At 45.0% G+C, this 18,046-nt stretch overlaps 1 protein-coding gene across 4 annotated transcripts in view; it reads left to right on the top strand.

Annotated features, from left to right (window-relative positions):
- Positions 1-386: 386 nt before the first annotated feature.
- LOC103008872 (RE1-silencing transcription factor-like) overlaps positions 387-18,046 on the top strand; it is a 43,160-nt gene continuing 25,500 nt past the window's right edge. Inside the window, exon 1 of one of the 4 annotated variants that reach the window (XM_057546439.1) lies at positions 387-491. The gene's annotated coding sequence lies outside the window, so the exon portion shown is untranslated. Of the gene's footprint in view, positions 492-16,215; positions 16,382-16,834; positions 17,418-18,046 lie in introns of those variants that run through there. The other 3 variants (XM_057546441.1, XM_057546440.1, XM_057546442.1) reach the window with 3 other exon arrangements.

Genomic DNA, 18,046 nt, shown 5'->3' with positions numbered 1-18,046 from the left:
AATGACATTTAGTAAATGCTACATTTATGAATTAAGTTGACATAATGTATTTGTAATCTTTCATGAAACCTTTGTCAACTTGTCTTACAATTCCTTTTTCAAAGCTTAGAGCATAAACCTTGTAGAGGTGGCTGATCTAGCTTAGAAAGAATCATACCAGAGCAGAAGGACAGGATTTATACTTTCCACACAAAACTATCTGGCCCGGCAATTCTTCAGAAAAATACTGTGGAGCTTGGTCTGAATGAGGGAATTTTCTGGAGGATACTATTGATTGTTTGGTGGCAGACAGTGCAAGAGATGTAACAGGAAAATGACTTGGCTTTTTGCAGGCTTCCAATCAGCCTACAGCCCATGGCTATATCATGGTGCAGAGAGGGACAAAGAAGCGGAGTTTTCTGTACCAAGATTGCTCTTCAGAAAAGTCAAGGCAACAAAGCAGTGTAACACCTAAGGCCAGTGGATCTCAACCAGAACAACTAGTGCCCCAGGTAGGTTGCCAGATTTATCAAATAAAATTATAGGATGCAACATAGAAATATTACATGTTACAACCTTATAAAAATTATTTGCTATTTATATGAAATTCAAATTTAACTGGGTTGCTATGTAAGGCAACCATGTCACTAGGAGACATTTCCAATGTCTGGAGTCACAACTGGGCAGGAAGGTGTGCTACTAGCACCCAGAATGTAGAGGCCAGAATGCTGGTAACATCTTAGACTGCAAAGACAGTGACCCTAAATGAAGAATTATCCAGCCCAAGATGTCAGTGCTGAAGTTGAGAAACTCTGACCTAGGCTAACTGATACATAAGGCAATTGCTGGATTGACCATATATTTACATTTCAGTTTTTGAAAGAATAATTCTTGTTATAATAAAAAATTCAGGGCTTCCCTGGTGGCGCAGTGGTTGAGAATCTGCCTGCTAATGCAGGGGACACGGGTTCGAGCCCTGGTCTGGGAAGATCCCACATGCCACGGAGCAGCTGGGCCCGTGAGCCACAATTGCTGAGCCTGCGCGTCTGGAGCCTGTGCCCCGTGACGGGAGGGGCCGCGATAGAGAAAGGCCCGCGCACCGCGATGAAGAGCGGTCCCCGCACCGCGATGAAGAGTGGCCCCCGCTTGCCGCAACTGGAGAAAGCCCTCGCACGAACCGAAGACCCAACACAGCCAAAAATAAATAAATAAATAAATAAATAAATAAGAAAATCCTTTAAAAAAAAAAAAAAAAAAAAAAAAAAAAAAAAAAAAATTCAGGGCTTCCCTGGTGGCGCAGTGGTTGAGAGTCTGCCTGCCAATGCAGGGGACACGGGTTCGAGCCCTGGTCTGGGAGGATCCCACATGCCGCGGAGCAACTAGGCCCGTGAGCCACAACTACTGAGCCTGCGCGTCTGGAGCCTGTGCTCTGCAACAAGAGAGGTTGCGATAGTGAGAGGCCCGCGCATCGCAATGAAGAGTGGCCCCCGCTTGCCGCAACTAGAGAAAGCCCTTGCACAGAAACGAAGACCCAACACAGCCAAAAATAAATAATAAATAAATAGTAAATAAATTAAAAAAAAAAAATTCAAATAGCAAGAAAATGATTATTTGAAAGCAGAAATCTCCTGTCATCCTACTTCCCAAATCACCACAAATAGTTTGAAACATTATTCCAGATATTTTTTCAAACCAATATATACCCTTTTTATTTTTTTTTATTTTTTATTTTTTGGCCACGCCGTGCAGCTTGCAGGATCCTAGTTCCCTGACTAGGGATTGAACCCAGGCCCATGGCAGTGAAAGTGCAGAGTCCTAACCACTGGACTGCCAGGGAATTCCCATATACTCTTTTTAAAAAATTAAAAACTGGTTCATACTATATGATCTGTTCTGAAATCTGCTTTTTAAAAATTGTACAGTGTGACTTAGATACCTTTTTATACCAATATACAGTACCATTTTCCCCTTTTTTCCCTCTATTTAAGCCGTATTTATCTATATGAAACATTTATTTTAAAAAAAATTTTTATTGGAGTATAGTTGATTTACAGTGTTGTGTTACTTTCTGCTGTACAGTGCAGTGAATCAGTTATACATATACATATATCCATTCTTTTTTAAATTCGTTTACCATATAGGTTATTACAGAGTATTGAGTAGAGTTCCCTGTGCTATACAGTAGGTCCTTATTAGTTATCTATTTTATATATAGTGGTGTGTATATGTCAATCCCAATCTCCCAATTTATCCCTCCCCCCATTTTTTCCCTTTTAGAAACTATATGTCTATGATTACATCCAAAACCAATTCCTATTGATGAACATTTGGACTGTTTCCAGTTTTTTGTGATTGCAAATAGTGCTGCAATAACCATCTCTCTCTCTCTCTCTCTCTCTCTCTCTCTCTCTCTCTGTATGTGTGTGTATGTGTGTATATATATACACATACACACATATATATGTATATATATGTATATATATTTTTTTCCCCCCAAATATTTCTGTAGAGTAAATTCTTAGAAATGGAGTTGCTAGGACAAAGTGTATGCACAATGAAGTCTTCAAGAGTCTGCCCTCCCAAGCCGGATTACCCTCCCAAGAGGTGATACCAATTTACATGGCAACTTAACCATGTATGAGACTGCTTAGAGATTTCTTTATGAGGGTTACTAATTTATTTACTTTACATTTTTACCCCACTGGAACTGAAAAAGCAATGTAAACACCAGCAAATAAATATGTTATTCATTTTAAAATTATTCATTTATTTTTGGCTGCACTGGGTCTTCATTGCTGTGCGTGGGCTTTCTCTAGTTGTAGCAAACAGGGGCTACTCTTCGTTAACGTGCATGGGCTTCTCCTTGCAGTGGCTTCTTTTGTCGCGGACCACGGGCTCTAGGCGTGCGGGCTTCAGTAGTTGTGGCACGCGGGCTCAGTAGTTGTGGCATGCAGGCTCCAGAGCGCGGGCTCAGTAGCTGTGGTGCACGGGCTTAGTTGCTCCACAGCATGTGGGATCCTCCCGGACCAGGGATCGAACCTGTGTCTCCTGTATCGGCAGGCGTATTCTTAACCACTGGAACACCAGGGAAGTGGACTTATCAAAATTACTTATCAAAATTAACAACTTGCTCATTAATACTTGTTTCAAGACCCTCACCTTGCTATGCTCACCAATGCTAAACTATTGTATTATAAACTCTGCCCATTCCCGACCAGTTCCCTGCCTTACCAGACCAGCTTGAAGTCATCTGACCTGGGCCTGAAACCCTATAAATATCCTCCTCTTATTATTAAGAGTCTGTCAAGGTGCTGTTCCTTCTTTCTGCAGTATTAAAATAAACTTAGCTTTGCTTAGTCAACAAGTTTTTTGGTGGTTTTATGGGAGGTTAATGATTGACAGCAATAATCTACATCACAGGATTGTCATGAGCAGTGAATGAAATCAAGTCCTGAAAGCATCTCTAAACAGTAATGTACTTTCCAATGCACAGCAGACAGTGCCTAAGATGGTGCCCAATTATCACTTCCCTCCTCTTCCTCTTTCTTGAACTGCCCAGGCCTAATGTGGCCTGAGAAACTTAGAAGAGAATGGCAAAGAACTGACATTTACTGAGCACTTGAGACAACACTATGCCAGGCACTCTGCTGGGAGTTCTCCATTTATGACCTCATTTTGTTCTCACATTAGACTTGGCAAGATGGCATTATTATTCTGATTTTCCAGACTAAGAGATGGAGACTGAGAGAGGTTAAAGGATTTGCCTGAGGTCTAAGTAGCAAAGCCAGGATTCCATCCAGGTCTCTCTGACTCAGCTTGTACTTTCCCTCCTATTACTACTTTACTTCCCAGGCTTGTAGAGTTTTCATTGCAATTGTGGAAGGTCAGGCTGAGATTTCAGGGCAGGAGGCCACTCAGCTCCTTACATAAGAACCCCAAAGGAGGGGGCTTCCCTGGTGGCGCAGTGGTTGAGAATCTGCCTGCCAATGCAGGGGACATGGGTTCGAGCCCTGGTCTGGGAAGATCCCACATGCCACGGAGCAACTGGGCCCGTGAGCCACAACTACTGAGCCTGCGCATCTGGAGCCTGTGCTCCGCAACAAGAGAGGCTGCGACAGTGAAAGGCCCGCGCACCGCGATGAAGAGTGGCCCCCACTTGCCACAACTAGAGAAAGCCCTCGCACAGAAACGAAGACCCAACACAGCCATAAATAAAATAAATAAAAAAAAAAAAAAAAAAAAAGAACCCCAAAGGAGAAACTCACATTCTAGGGCAGCACTGATCAAATTGAAATATAATGCAAGCCACATATGTAATTGAAAATTATGACTAGCAGTCATAACTGAAAATAATGAAAAGAAACAAGTGAAATTAATTCTTTAAATTTTTCAATTTAGAGTAATTATAGAGTCACAGAAATTGCAAAAATAGTACAGAGGGATTCGATGTCCTCCTTCGTCCACTTTCCTCCAATTATAACATCTTATATGATTATGGTATAATATCAAAACAGGAAAATTGATATAGGTACAATCCACAGACCCTATTCGGATTTATCACATTTACATGCATACAGAGCTATTCCATCACCACAACAATCTCCTTTGTGGTGTCCCTGTATAATCAATCACAAGCCACCACCCCATCCCCCCAACCCCACAAACACACCCCCCTCTCCATTCTTAATATCTGGTCACATCTAATCTATTCTCCATATCTATAATTTTGTCAGTTTGAGAACACTACATAGATGGTATCATGCACTGTATTAGTTTCCTAGGGCTGCTGTAGCAAATTGCCACAAACTGGGGGTTTAAAAAGAGAAATTTATCCTCTCATAGTTCTGGAGGCTGGAAGTCCAAAATCAAGGTCAGCAGAGCCATGCTGCCTCTGAATGGCCTCTAGGGGAGGATCCATTCCATGCCTCTTCTAAGTTCTGGTGGTTGCCAGCTTCCTTGGCTTGTGGCCACATGACTCCAATCTCTGCTTCAGTTTTCACATTGCCTTCTCTGTTTTCCCCTCTGTGTGTGCTTTATAAAGGCACCTGTCATTGGATTTAGGACACAACCAGATAATCCAGAATGATCTCCTCATTTCAAGATCCTTCATTTAAGTACATCTGCAAAGGCCTTAAGATAGCACTATGCAAGGCATGTGTGGCTGGAACCCAGTGAGTGAGGGTGAGAAAAGGAAGAGATATAGTAAGAGACGTTAAGGGAGAGTAGGAGGAGGAGATGCAAAAATGAGAATACTAGTTGTTAAATGACATAATTGTCACTTGAAATCAAAGTATGGACAGTATATGTTATTAGCTATTAAGTGACTTTGTGAGCATGGACTTAATGTCAGGAGAGATAATCTTCACATCTGTTCTGAGCCAGAAAATCCAAGTGAACTATGCTTGTCCTAAACCTAGATTATGCATCTCTGTCAGATTCAGTGTCTCAGTGCTCTGCGGACAGTGTTAGGTAAACAGTGCCAATATTTCCCCCTTCATTTTCCTCTTTTCTAGATTACATGCAGACTAGCTTCTTATGGAAACATTCTATCTTCTGAGCACAACATCAGAATTTAGATTTCACTTTCATCCAAATCAATACACTTGACTCAGTTAAGGTTTCACTGTGTTGATGCCGAAAGCTTGGCCTCTGTGCACTGGTGCTGAATTGAATCTTGGAGACAGAGTTTTGGGTGAAGTAGAAAAGAAGAGCTTTATTGCTTTGCCAGGCAAAGGGGGACACAGCAGGATTCTGCCCTTGAAAACTATGTGTCCCCTGGGCTTCCCTGGTGGCACAGTGTTTAAGAATCCGCCTGCCAATGCAGGGGACATGGGTTCGAGCCCTGCTCTGGGAAGATCCCACATGCCGTGGAGCAACTAAGCCTGTGTGCCACAACTACTGAAGCCCGCATGCCTAGAGCTCGTGCTCCACAACAAGAGAAACCATCGCAATGAGAAGCCCACGCACTGCAATGAAGAGTAGTAGCCCCCACTCACTGCAACTAGAGAAAGCCCATGCACAGCAACAAAGACCCAATGCAGTCAAAATAAATAAATAATAAATATATTTTAAAAAAAAAGAAAACTATGTGTCCCAACCCAGGAGGATTTAGTGAGAAGTTTTATAGCAGTAGTTCAAGGGTGGAGTTGCTGACAAAATTAGGGTGTGTGCAGGGCCTGCACTCCTCTAATCGGGTCGCAGGTAATCTTCTTTTTTAAAATAATTAATTAATTAATTAATTTTAAAAAATTATTTATTTATATTTATTTATTATTTTTGGCTGTGTTGGGTCTTCGTTGCTGCACGCCAGCTTTCTCTTAGTTGTGGCGTGCGGGCTTCTCATTGCAGTGGCTTTTCCTGTTGCAGAGCATGGGCTCTAGGCACGTGGGCTTCAATAGTTGTGGCACGTGGGCTCAGTAGTTATGGCTCGCGGGCTCTAGAGTGCAGGTTCAGTAGTTGTGGTGCACGGGCTTTGTTGCTCCACGGCATGTGGGATCTTCCCAAACCAGGGCTCGAACCCGTGTCCCCTGCATTGGCAGGTGGATTCTTAACCACTGCACCACCAGGGAAGCCCTAATTTATTTATTTAATTTATTTATTTTTGGCTGCATTGGGTCTTTGTTGCTGTGTGCAGGCTTTCTCTAGTTGGGGCAAGCAGGGGCTACTCTTTGTTTTGGTGCGCTGGCTTCTCACCGTGGTGCCTTCTCTTGTTGCAGAGCACGGGCTCTAGGAGCGTGGGCTTCAGTAGTTGTGGCTCACGGGTTGTAGAGTGCAGGCTCAGTTGTTGTGGCACATGGGCTTAGTTGCTCCACAACGTGTGGGATCTTCCAGGACCAGGGCTTGAACTCATGTCCCCTAGCATTGGCAGGTGGATTCTTTACCACCGTGCCACCAGGGAAGCCCCTCAGGTAATCCTGATGAGCCTCTCTGCTTCCTTTAATCTGGCCTCAGGTAATCTTCTCTGATATGAGGAATGCTGACATAATCCATTTTGGGGGTTTTAATTCTATAAAGAGCTTAAAGACATTGTTAAGCATATTCCTTGAGGGGGAACCAGGACCCTGCCCCAAGGCTGCACTGCTGTTTCTTGGTGGCTCCTCTGTCTCTGCATCCCCTCCCTTCCCTGATTAGCAACTGTTTGAACCTGCCCTTTGGAACTCAGCGAAAGTCATGGAGGCTGAAACCTATTCCCTACAAACAAGAATCGAGGGATACGGAAAGGCTTCCGTGCCCAGAAGCCCCACAGGGTCCTGCTTGGTTTCACTATTGAAAGGGTCAGTAATACCCACTCACTGTGGCATAAAAATTATTTTTATCAGAAGGCATTTGAGTTTGTGAACTCTCTTATCTTCCTAAAAACAGAACTAACATGAACTCAAATCCCCTACCCTAGAGGCCATGATTGACTCTTATCAAGAGCCATGAGAAGTCTCCACACCACATGTAAACAGACATTGTCACAAAACTATCCTATCTCCCATCTGTTCTCCTGAGGCCCATTTATCTTTCCAGAAAGTCATTTGTTTCCCCATGAATGCCCTTTCTCCCTCCCTTTCCCTTATTGAGAACTCATTTGTTTCCCCATAAGTGTTTCTCTCCCTCCCCTTCCCCATTAAGATGGTATATAATAAGCCCTAAATTCTAACTGCCCCTTGAGTCACATTTTTCTGCGCACCCTCTACATACCTTAACGAAAATATGGTGATTGAATGTTATCTTTTGTTAATCTGTACAAATGAGTACAGGAAAAGTTTTTGTTGTTGGTGTTCTTTTTTTTTTATTATTAAAGTATAGTTGATATACAATGTTGTGTTAATTTTTGTTGTACAGCAAAATGATTCACTTATACATATATATACATTCTTTTTTTAATATTCTTTTCCATTATGGTTTATCTTAGGATATTGAATAAAGTTCCCTGTGCTATACAGTAGAAATTTGTTGTCTATCAATTCTATATATAATAACTTATATCTGCTAACTCCAACCTCCCACTGCCATCCCTCCCCCAATCCCCGCCCACCCTTGGCAACCACAAGTCTGTTCTCTATATCCATGAGTCTGTTACTGTTTCTTAAATAGGTTCATTTGTGTCATATTTTATTTTATTTTTTTAAAGAAATTTATTTATTTATTTATTTATTTTGGGCTGTGTTGGGTCTTCATTGCTGCGTGCGGGCTTTCTCTGGTTGCAGCGAGTGGGGGCTACTCTTCATTTTGGTGTGCGGGCTTCTCATTGCGGAGCACGGGCTCTAGGTGTGTGGACTTAAGTAGTTGTGGCTTGCGGGCTCTAGAGCGCAGGCTCAGTAGTTGTGGTGCATGGGCTTAGTTGCTCTGTGGCATGTGGGATCTTCCTGGACCAGGGATCAAACCCATGTCCCCTGCATTGGCAGGCAGATTCTTAACCACTGCGCCACCAGGGAAGTCCCTGTGTCATATTTTAGATTCCACATATAAGTGATATCATATGGTATTTTTCTTTCTGATTTACTTCATTTACTATGATAATCTCTATCTCCATCCAAATTGCTGCAATGGCATTATTTCATTCTTTTTTAGGGCTGAGTGGTATTCCATTGTATATATGTACCATATCTTCTTTATCCATTCATCTGTTGATGGACATTTAGGTTGCTTCCCTGTCTTGGCTATTGTGAATAGTGCTGCTATGAACATAGGGGTGCATGTATCTTTTTGAGTTATAGTTTTGTTGGTATATATGCCCAGGAGTGGGATTGCTGGATCATATGATAATTTTATTCTTAGTTTTCTGAGGAACCTCTATACTGTTTTCCATAGTGGCTGCACCAACTAACATTCTCGCCAATAGTGTAGGAGAGTTCTATGGGAAAAGTTTTAACTCCTAGACACTTTTGTATGAGTGTATTAAAATTTGTTTATTAATTCACCAGCTGGGCTTTAGGATTGTTTCAGTTCTTGGACACTAATCTATAGGGTTTTTTGCATGGCATAAGTTTTCAATTCTCCTCAGTTGATACCTGGAATGGCATATCTAGATTGTATTCTACGTGTCTCTATAAGAAACTTTAAGACTATTTTCCAGAATAGTTGTTTTGGGGGATGTTGAGCCAAAAGACAGAAGCAAGCCAAAGATTGGGAGAAGTGAGGATTTATTACTTGCAGCAAATAAGGAGAACACTTGGAATGTCTCCCAAAGCAGTGTCTCCCAAACGGCAAAATTGGGGAACTTTTTAGCTAAAGGTACATACATATTCTTGAAGGAGCTAGAGCAGAGAATTCAACACAGAACTGGGACATAGGTTGACAGAGTCCAAGCTTTAGTTGATAGAAGTCAGAAAAGGTCAATATCATCATTGCATCCTCCACCTGGGTAGGGGCCTTGGTTCCTGCAGAACTCAAAGATATGTAACAGATTGTTATTTATATCCCTTGAGGAGGAACTAAACTTGTCTTATCTCTGAACTATTGTTTCCTGACTGTTTTTCCTTTGTTCCTTTCTTTCCTAATTTCCCTTAAGATCATTAATTACTGAGGCAAGCGTTGTGCCAGGCTTAGATGCAGAAAGCTTAGGCCAAATTAGTTTCTCTTATGTCGGGAAAGCCATGCCTGGTTCTCTTTCTCTGGGGACCCCCTACCCTATCAGTTGTACCAGTTTTCATTTCCATTATCAATAGATGAGAGCTCTAGTTGCTCAGCTTCCTCATCAGCACCTTACATGGTTAGCTATGTTACTTTTAGCCATTCTGGTAGGTTAAGTGATTATTTGAAGACAAATAAGGAAATGTCCATTGAAGAAACATTTATTTATAAAACCAGCACCTGGTTTTAGCTTTGGCTGGGTTGATATAAACACTTTGTTTGATTTTATTGATTGTGTCAGAAATAAGATCATGTGGAGAACACACAACACAATTCTTTATCTCTTCAGGTCCTCATGGTCAGGTCAGAACGGATAGAAAAAGTATGTACAATAGTATACCTCTCATGGTACTCTGGAAGATTTTGCCTCTTTTTGGGAGGAAGGGAAAGACTGCCAGAAGTCGTCTTTTGAATCAAGTCCCATTTCCCCTAAATTGACAGTGAGCTTTGTAGGTTACAGTGTCAATGCTGGGGCATGAGTATTTTAAAAGCAATGGAGGACAATAAGGGTTTCCCTTGCCAGAAGGTAATCTTAACCTTAAAATAGGCTTAAGAGTTAAGGAAATGTGGATCTGAAGAGACTTCTTACCTTAGATATACACTATCTGTATAGCCATTGAACAAAGTAATACATCAGGCCCAAAAGAGTAAAAGATGTTTTTGGTAAGGGCAGACTGCTGCCAGTGAAGAGAATTTAAGGCACGTGGGAAGGGCACTGGACCGGTTGGGAATCTGTGTCCCTGGATCCAAGTTCCGGCCGTGGCCTGACTAGTTGTGCAAATCTGGACAAGCCAAATGCTTGCAGGCCTGTCTCTTTTCATCTATAAAACAAGAGCTTGGACCTCTAAGATCTCTTCCAGTTACGACATTTTGTGGTCAGCATATGACATGGAGGGAGGATTCTGGGAAGAAGGACAATAGGGAAGGCCAGAACAAAGAGACGGAATGCAGGGGAGGGGCAGGGCTGTGCAGGGACAGGGGTGTGGCTTGTATTTAAACAGGGACAGGGAATTCCCTGGCAGTCCAGTGGTTAAGACTCCTTGCTTTCACGGCCGAGGGCCTGGGTTCAATCCCTGGTCTGGGAACTAAGGTCCCAAAAGCCGCGTAGTAGTGGTGGCATGGCCAAAAAACAAAAAACAAGGGGCTTCCCTGGCGGTCCAGTGAGTAGGACTCTGCCCTTTCCCTGCAGGGGTCACGGGTTCGATCCCTGGTCAGGGAAAGTCCCACATGCCATGTGGTATGGCCAAAAAAAATAGAGGCAAAAAACAAAAAACCAGGGGCAAATGGAGGCCCAACCGGACTCTTAAATTCTACCAAGGAAAATCCAAGGAAAGACTGGTGTGTGGAACTAGGAGTGTGTTAGGAATACAATATGCAGAAGAGCAGGAAGGGAGATTTTTGACAGGAAGGCAGCACACAGGGACTGGTGATCTGAGAGCGTTTATTTGTCCATTCAACAAATAGCTATTGAAAAGGAGATATTTTAGGGGCCATTCAAAGAGGCAGGCCAGCATTTAGCATGCGAAAAGTCTGTGATGGATATTGAACTGGGGGTACCAATGGGGGTATGAGGGGCCCCATTAGAGACTGTGACACCAAGCTAGGATCCTGTAAAGTTAACAAACACATGTTGAGCAACTACCATGTTACAGGCACTGGAGATAAAGACTAATTTCTCTGCTCTTCTGCACCTTGGTTCTAGTAAGGAAAGATAAACAATAAAATGGTAAATAAAATGAATAAATAAAATACATGTCAAGTTTGTTAGTGATAAATGCTAATAAGAAAAACAAAGCAGGGAAGGACAGTAGGATTGGGTGTAAAGGGAATAGGGCTGTAATTCTATTAAAGAGTGTGGCCACTGAGAAGATAACATCGGACCCAGGAGGGGAGGGAGTGAGCGGGATGGACAGAGAGGTACTGGATAGTCTTTCAGAAAAAGAACAGCAAGTTGGGAGAGTAGCCAGGGTTCAAGGAGGCCAGTGAGGTGAAGGGAAGAGGAGCGAGGAGAGAGTAGTTCAAAATGTGGTCTGGGCTCCATGAGGAGGCAAGAAGGATCCCATCTCATTCTAGAGCTCCTTTGCTCACCTCCTTCCCGTCCCTCAGCATTTAGGGAACACCTCTGTGGCTCAAGCTGCAGATACTGTCATGGATAAGACACTGTGTTCCAGTTACCAGAACCAGAACAAAAGGTCGGGGCCCAACTGGCAGCGAGGGTAGATGAAGCTGCCATCAACAGCACTAGACCAGGCCTTAAATCCCTGTCTTCAGACACCATCAGTCTTGAAGCCAGTATGGCTCAAGGCCTACTGGTGGGTCTCCCCACAGAGGTCAGAAGAAGCTACAAAGAAGAAACTAGGGCTGCCAGGTATATTGAACTAATATATATAATATATATTATATATAATATGTATAGTATATATATATTATATATATTATGTATATGTTCTAGGAAATACCTGCACAAGATTCATTTTTTTAAAAAATAAATTCATTTATTTATTTATGGCTGCGTTGGGTCTTTGTTGCTGCGTGCGGGCTTTCTCTAGCTGCAGCGAGCGGGGCTACTTTTCCTTGCGGTGCGCTGGCTTCTCATTGCGGTGGCTTCTGTTGTTGCGGAGCATGGGCTCTAGGCGAGCAGGCTTCAGTAGTTGTGGCTCGCAGGCTCTAGAGCACAGGCGCAGTAGTTGTGGTGCACGGGCTTAGTTGCTCCACGGCATGTGGGATCTTCCTGGACCAGGGCTCGAACCCGTGTCCCCTGCATTGGCAGGCGGATTCTTAACCACTGCGCCATGAGGGAAGCCCAAGATTCAAATTTTAACAGAATAAAAAGCACCTTATTGCTGTACAGCAGAAACTAACACAACATTGTAAATCAACTATATTCCAATAAAAACTAATTGAAAAAAAAATCACCTTAGACTTCTAAGCTGCTGAGAATTTTAGCCATCAATAGTGCAACCTCTTCATTTTACAGAAGAAAGTCAAGAGCAGTGATTTCTCAAAGCAACATAGGGAAGGAGAAACCGTTCTCTAGCCTATCTGGCCAGTGCACTGTCTAATCTGTTGCCGGAAAAATGGGGCAGGAGAGGATGGTCATGTCCCAGGTCTCCGGTGAGTTCCTGGGACGGGCGCCAAGTGAGGGTCCTTGGCTTCTGGAAGGAAAGAATTCAAGAGCGAGTAAAGTGAAAGCAAATTTGTTTAGAGAGATACACATTCCATAGATGGAGTGGGGGCTGTCTCAGAAGGCTAGAGGCCCTGGGGTGTGCAGGTGTTTACTTTTTATGGACTGGGTAATTTCAGAGGCTAACAAGTGGGAGGAATATTCTATCTATCTTGGAGAAGGGGCAGGGATTTCCAGGAATTGGGGCACCACCCACTTTTTGGCCTTTTATGGTCAGCCTTGGAACTGTCATGGCACCTGTGTGTGTTTCATTTAGCATGCTAATGTATTACAGTGAGCATGTAATGAGGCTCAAAGTCTACTGGAAATCTAATCTTCTGCCATCTTTGGCCTAGTAGGTTCTAACCCGTTTCTGCCATATCCTGATCTTCATTAATGGTTATATCATTCTTTTAATTGTTGTGCCCTGCCCCCTTCCTTTTCTGTCTCACATCCATCACAACTTTTGTTACCATCACCAAAAGTTTCAGAATAAGATTGTAGAGAGCACAAAGCAATATTTTAAGTTACTGTAAGTTATTGTTAAGTTATTGTAAGTTATTGTTAAGTTATTGTAAGTCACTGTGAACTAAATGAGAAATGGAAATTGTGCTGACTCAGAGAACACAAATTTCAGAGCCAGATTTTAATCCCTACAGGATCAGTTATATCTGGAGGAGACTCCTGGAGGTGCAAGCTGGAAATGTAGGGAAGAATGGGAGAAAGGCCCCAGGTATTCGTCCAATGTTACCTCTTTGGCTGGTGATAGTGATAGTGGAACCATAACGTTTCAACATCAGGATGGAGATGTTGTACCCTAATTTTTAATCAACACAAACCTTGAGTAAGATGTAACATTTAAAGTGGATTATTGAACTTCAGTGTAACATTAAAAAGCGCTCAGTCAAATTGAGCTCTTCCTAAAGAAAAAGCAAATCATGGTCAGGAATAAAAAGCATAGAAGCTCAAAAACAATATTTAACCAAACTTATGAAGTGACTCTCTAGAGAAAAATATTACTAAGAACATATGATAATTAAAAAATTTTAAATGATGAATTAAATTTCTGGGAAAGAAAGAATCCATGGGCTCAGATTTTAAAAACCAGAAATCAGTGACAGTTTAAAGTCTTTATTTTGCAGAAGATCTTAAATTTTGGATGCAGCAAAGTAATAGAGAGCTTCTTGAAAACAATTAATAATTACTTTATAGAACCAGCTTCTCCATGGAAAGTTTCTATTGATTTGTAACTTGGCTTTGAATTTGACCTGTGGCCTTCATGTCATGATAATTTGGGTCACTCTGAATATGCCATCTCTTGAACAAGGGCCTCCGCTAATTTTAAATGAATGCAGCCACTGATTTGCCATTCATCTATTTGCATCACAATATGTGGGAATAAATTCCCAATTAATAAAACATTTCCAGTAAGCAGTCAGACTGAGGAATGAAGGACATTTATCTAGTAAGTTTAAAAAGAGATGTTGCCTTTTTGGACATGAAAAAGGGAAAGAATGTTAACATTTTTGAGGGCTTTGATAGAGGACAGAATTGTTCCCTGGGCTACAGCATCTAAAAAACCCATGCATCCTCAAATTAGATTTTAGTTTAAAAAAATTTTTTTTAAGTGAGTAAATGTAGAAACGTTTGGGGAATTCCGTGGTGGTGCAGTGTTTAGGACCTGGTGTTTTCACTGCCAGGGGCCCGGGTTCCATCCCTGGTCAGGGAACTCTGATTCCTGCAAGCCATGTGGTGTGGCCAAAAAAAAAAAAGTTTATTACCAGGCCTACAAAGGTTTTCTTCCTTCTTTCCTTTCTTCCTTCCTTTCATTCTTTCTACACTCCCCCCACTCCCCATTCTCTGTCTTTTTTTTTTACCGGTCCCTTCTGCATTTTTCTTTTTCTTTTGGGATCAATGAAGGTGAATACTTCTTGATTCATGGGGAGAGTTTGCATTTGATATTAAGTATCAAAACCTTTGGTGGTTAAGCACCATAGGACCTTCATTCCATTTTGCATCTGACATTGCATTAATTAATAACATTGTCAACAGTTAGGAAAAGAGGTCTACTGAGGAATAGACCAGAGAGTCTGGAAGCTCTCTCCTAAGAGAAGAAAGTGAAGGAACTTTAAAGAGAAGGAACTGGGGGAGACTGAGAAGGAGGTAGGGAAGTCTCAGGTAGGTTTTTGAGCTTGCTGTTTTCACTGTGTATAATGTTCCTTCCCTTATTTTCTACCTGTTGAAATTCTCCCAGTTCTCAAGGCCAGATCAGATAATCATCTACTGTGACGTTTCTAGATCCTCTTAGTTAGAAACTATCTCCCTCCTCTAAACCCCCAAAGCACTTGCTGCTACTACCTCTTTTATAAAACTGCTGATAGTCCAACTTATCTAGATCTGGGTAGTCAGGACCTCGAATGCCACACTAAGGGGTTTAAGGGAGCCATTCAGTTTCTGAGGACAGCTGCTATTTAAGACATCTAAGGCATTTCTGGTACAAAAAGAAGGGAAGGGGGCATGAAACTACTCTCTCTCTCTCTCTCTCTAGCATATTACTATGTACCAGGTAGCATGCATGGGTTACCCCACTTTATAAACGTGGAAGCAGGTTACTCTCCAAAACTTGCTCAGGAAGCAGCCTCCACGTCCTCACCACCCTCTATACCCTCTGTAATCTGAGGGTAATTGCTAGCTACACTGAAATAGTGCTTTGAAGGCTCAGCAATGACCTTCCACGTCTAGGGACTTGTCCCCTCTGTCCTCATTCTCACAATTTTGAATCCACGACCTTCCTGAAATATTTTCTTTTCACAACTCACTAACTGCGTTTTTTTGGCTTACAGTTTAAAATTTGGAAGGCATTTTTTACGTAGAAGCTTAAAACGAAGCTTAATTAGTTAAGGGTGGCGACTTGAAGAGATTCTGAAAGGTATTTTCAAGCACTTTAGACTTGAAAGGGAGGGTGACAAAGCTTATACATTTTTCTTTTAACAGTGCTGTTCTCATGCATGCACGCCAGGGCTGGGAGTTAACTTTTCTGATGTTTATGATGGAAATCAAGAAAGGGAGGCGGGCTCGCTTCTCTTTAGACCTAAGGGTCAGAGTTGGGGGTCTGGGGAGGTTAGGGTCTGCTATCCGTGGGCGCGGCCCCAGCACCGCCGGGGCCCAGAGCAACCTCCTTCATCCAGGGGCGGGGCGCGCCAGGCGGCCACGCGCGGGGGCGGTGGAGGGGGCGTGTCCCGCGGGCGCGCGCGGGCGGTGGAGGGGGCGTGTCCCGGGAGTGGCGGCGGCGGCGGCGGCGGCGCGGACCGGGTGCGCGGCGCAGCCTCCTGTGTTGGAATGTGCGGCTCCCGAGAGCTCACGGCGCAGGAGCAGAGCAAGCGCCGCCGAGGCCCGGGGCCCCAGGCGGCGGCGGCGGCGGCCGGGACGGCAGGGCGAGAGCCGGAGGCCTGAACACTCTCTGCAGCCCCTCTCCTGGGTCTTCGTGGGCCTCGACTGCCCCAGCGTCCAACTTTTCCGCCCTCTCCCTCCCCTCCCCCGAAACTCCAGCAACAAAGAAAAGTAGTCCGAGAAGGAGCGGCGACGCGGGTCGTCGCCCCTCCTCGCCCAGGAAGGCCGGTAAGCGTGGCGCGGTCTGGGAGATGGTCGGGTGGGGGCGGCGGGCCGGCCGGGCGGTCGTGGCGGCGGTGGCCGCGGGAGGGGGAGGGCGCGGAAGGACGCGGAGCGAGGCGCTGTCCAGGGCTGATTTGCAGATACTGTGGCTCCAGCGGTGGCGGCCGCGTCGGGCGGGGACTGGCGGCTGAGCGGGATCGGGTTACACCGTCGCGGTCCGGGGGCTGGGCCGGGGTCGTTGGTGGGGAGCGGCGCGGCGCCGGGACCCCCTCCCCAGTTGAGGCCGGGCCGCCGCCTCCGCGCGGGCCCGGACGTCCCTGGGAGTCTTGTCGGGAGGCCAGGAGCGGAGCTGCTTGGGGCCCTAGTTCTGAAACTTCCTCTCGTGCTCCTCCTGCTCCAGGTCTCGGCGCAGCTCCTGGCCTGCCGGCGGTCCTCCCGCCCCCTCCCTCTGCGGCCTCTCCCTTTCGCCGGAAGGCGCCGTTGAGTGCGGCCGGGAGGGTTGAGTCAGCCTGGGGCTCGGGCGGTTCTGCCAATGGGGCTGGACAGCGATTTCTGCGCTCGGGCCGCCCCGCCGCCGGGGCCCTCTGCGCGGGGCCACCTAGCCGCCGCCGTCGGCGGGGCCGGGGCGCGCGTCCCGCGGGGCGCCGTGGGGGAGTGAACCCGCAAACTTCCGGGGCGCGGGGGGCCCCCTCCGGCGCTCGGGGCCCGGCGCCTCGGGAGGGCGCTCGCGGCGGCTCCTCGGCCCCCTGCGGAGGGCGAGCCTGGGGCCGGCGAGCAGCCGGGACGGCGGCGACGCGGTAACTTTCCTCCCTCTTCCCGGACTCGGGCGCGCGGGCCAGGAGGGGGCAGCCTGGACTGGGGAAGACTTGGTTTGGCCCAGCGGCACCCCGAGTTTGCCCGTCTTGCAGTCTTTAGTGTTGGGGAGCCCAGGGAAAGGTTCAGGACGAGTGTGGCGGCAACTGGTGTGTCAGTGGTGCAGTGAGCGGGCCGAGCCGAGAGGAAGCGAGAGCTCCCGAGTTTGCAAAGAGCTGCTTTGTGTTTGGTACGTATTTTGAGAAAATGGCCGAATGCCTATTTCAGTTAGGAATGCCGCCGCCGAGGCAGGCGCTGGTGGCAGCAGCACGTAGGAATTCGCGCAGCACGTTGGGCTTTCGGACTGTGCCTGGACAGTCTTCCCGACCAACGTTAAAATCCCTTTGGGGATGGTAGTTAGGGTTTGGGAAGAATTAGAAATTACCGAGTAGTCTGGGCTGTTATGTTAAACCCTTGGACAGCGTTTGCTTTGTGTGATGGCATTTGATTCCAACTTTTGTTGGTACCTGTGACTCAGCCGGTTTGTGTTTATGCACTTGGGTGAGACGGACTACTTTTTGTATTTTGGGTTTAACATTTTTTTTTAGCCTTTGCCACCTATTTTGCTTTTTCTAATTTGCAGGAGAACACCTAATTTGAGAATTACATCTTTTAGATTGGAAAGTAGCGTGGTTAAGACAGTTTATAAAAAACCCCAACACGTTTTGAAGGTGATCTTGTTATGGCTCCGCCAGGCAAGTGGGCCAAGTCAAGCGCAATGCAAGAAAGTTGATGATTTGGAGATGAGTTGTCCAGTTATTTTATTAGGGGATTTGAAAGTTTCTGTATTTTCATTTGTGTATTTTTGAATACACCAAA

Source organism: Balaenoptera acutorostrata, chromosome 5 (genome assembly GCF_949987535.1).
Source record: "Balaenoptera acutorostrata chromosome 5, mBalAcu1.1, whole genome shotgun sequence".
NCBI lineage: Eukaryota > Metazoa > Chordata > Mammalia > Artiodactyla > Balaenopteridae > Balaenoptera > Balaenoptera acutorostrata.
Note: the sequence above shows the minus strand (reverse complement) of the source record. Positions and strands in the feature narration are given on the sequence as shown.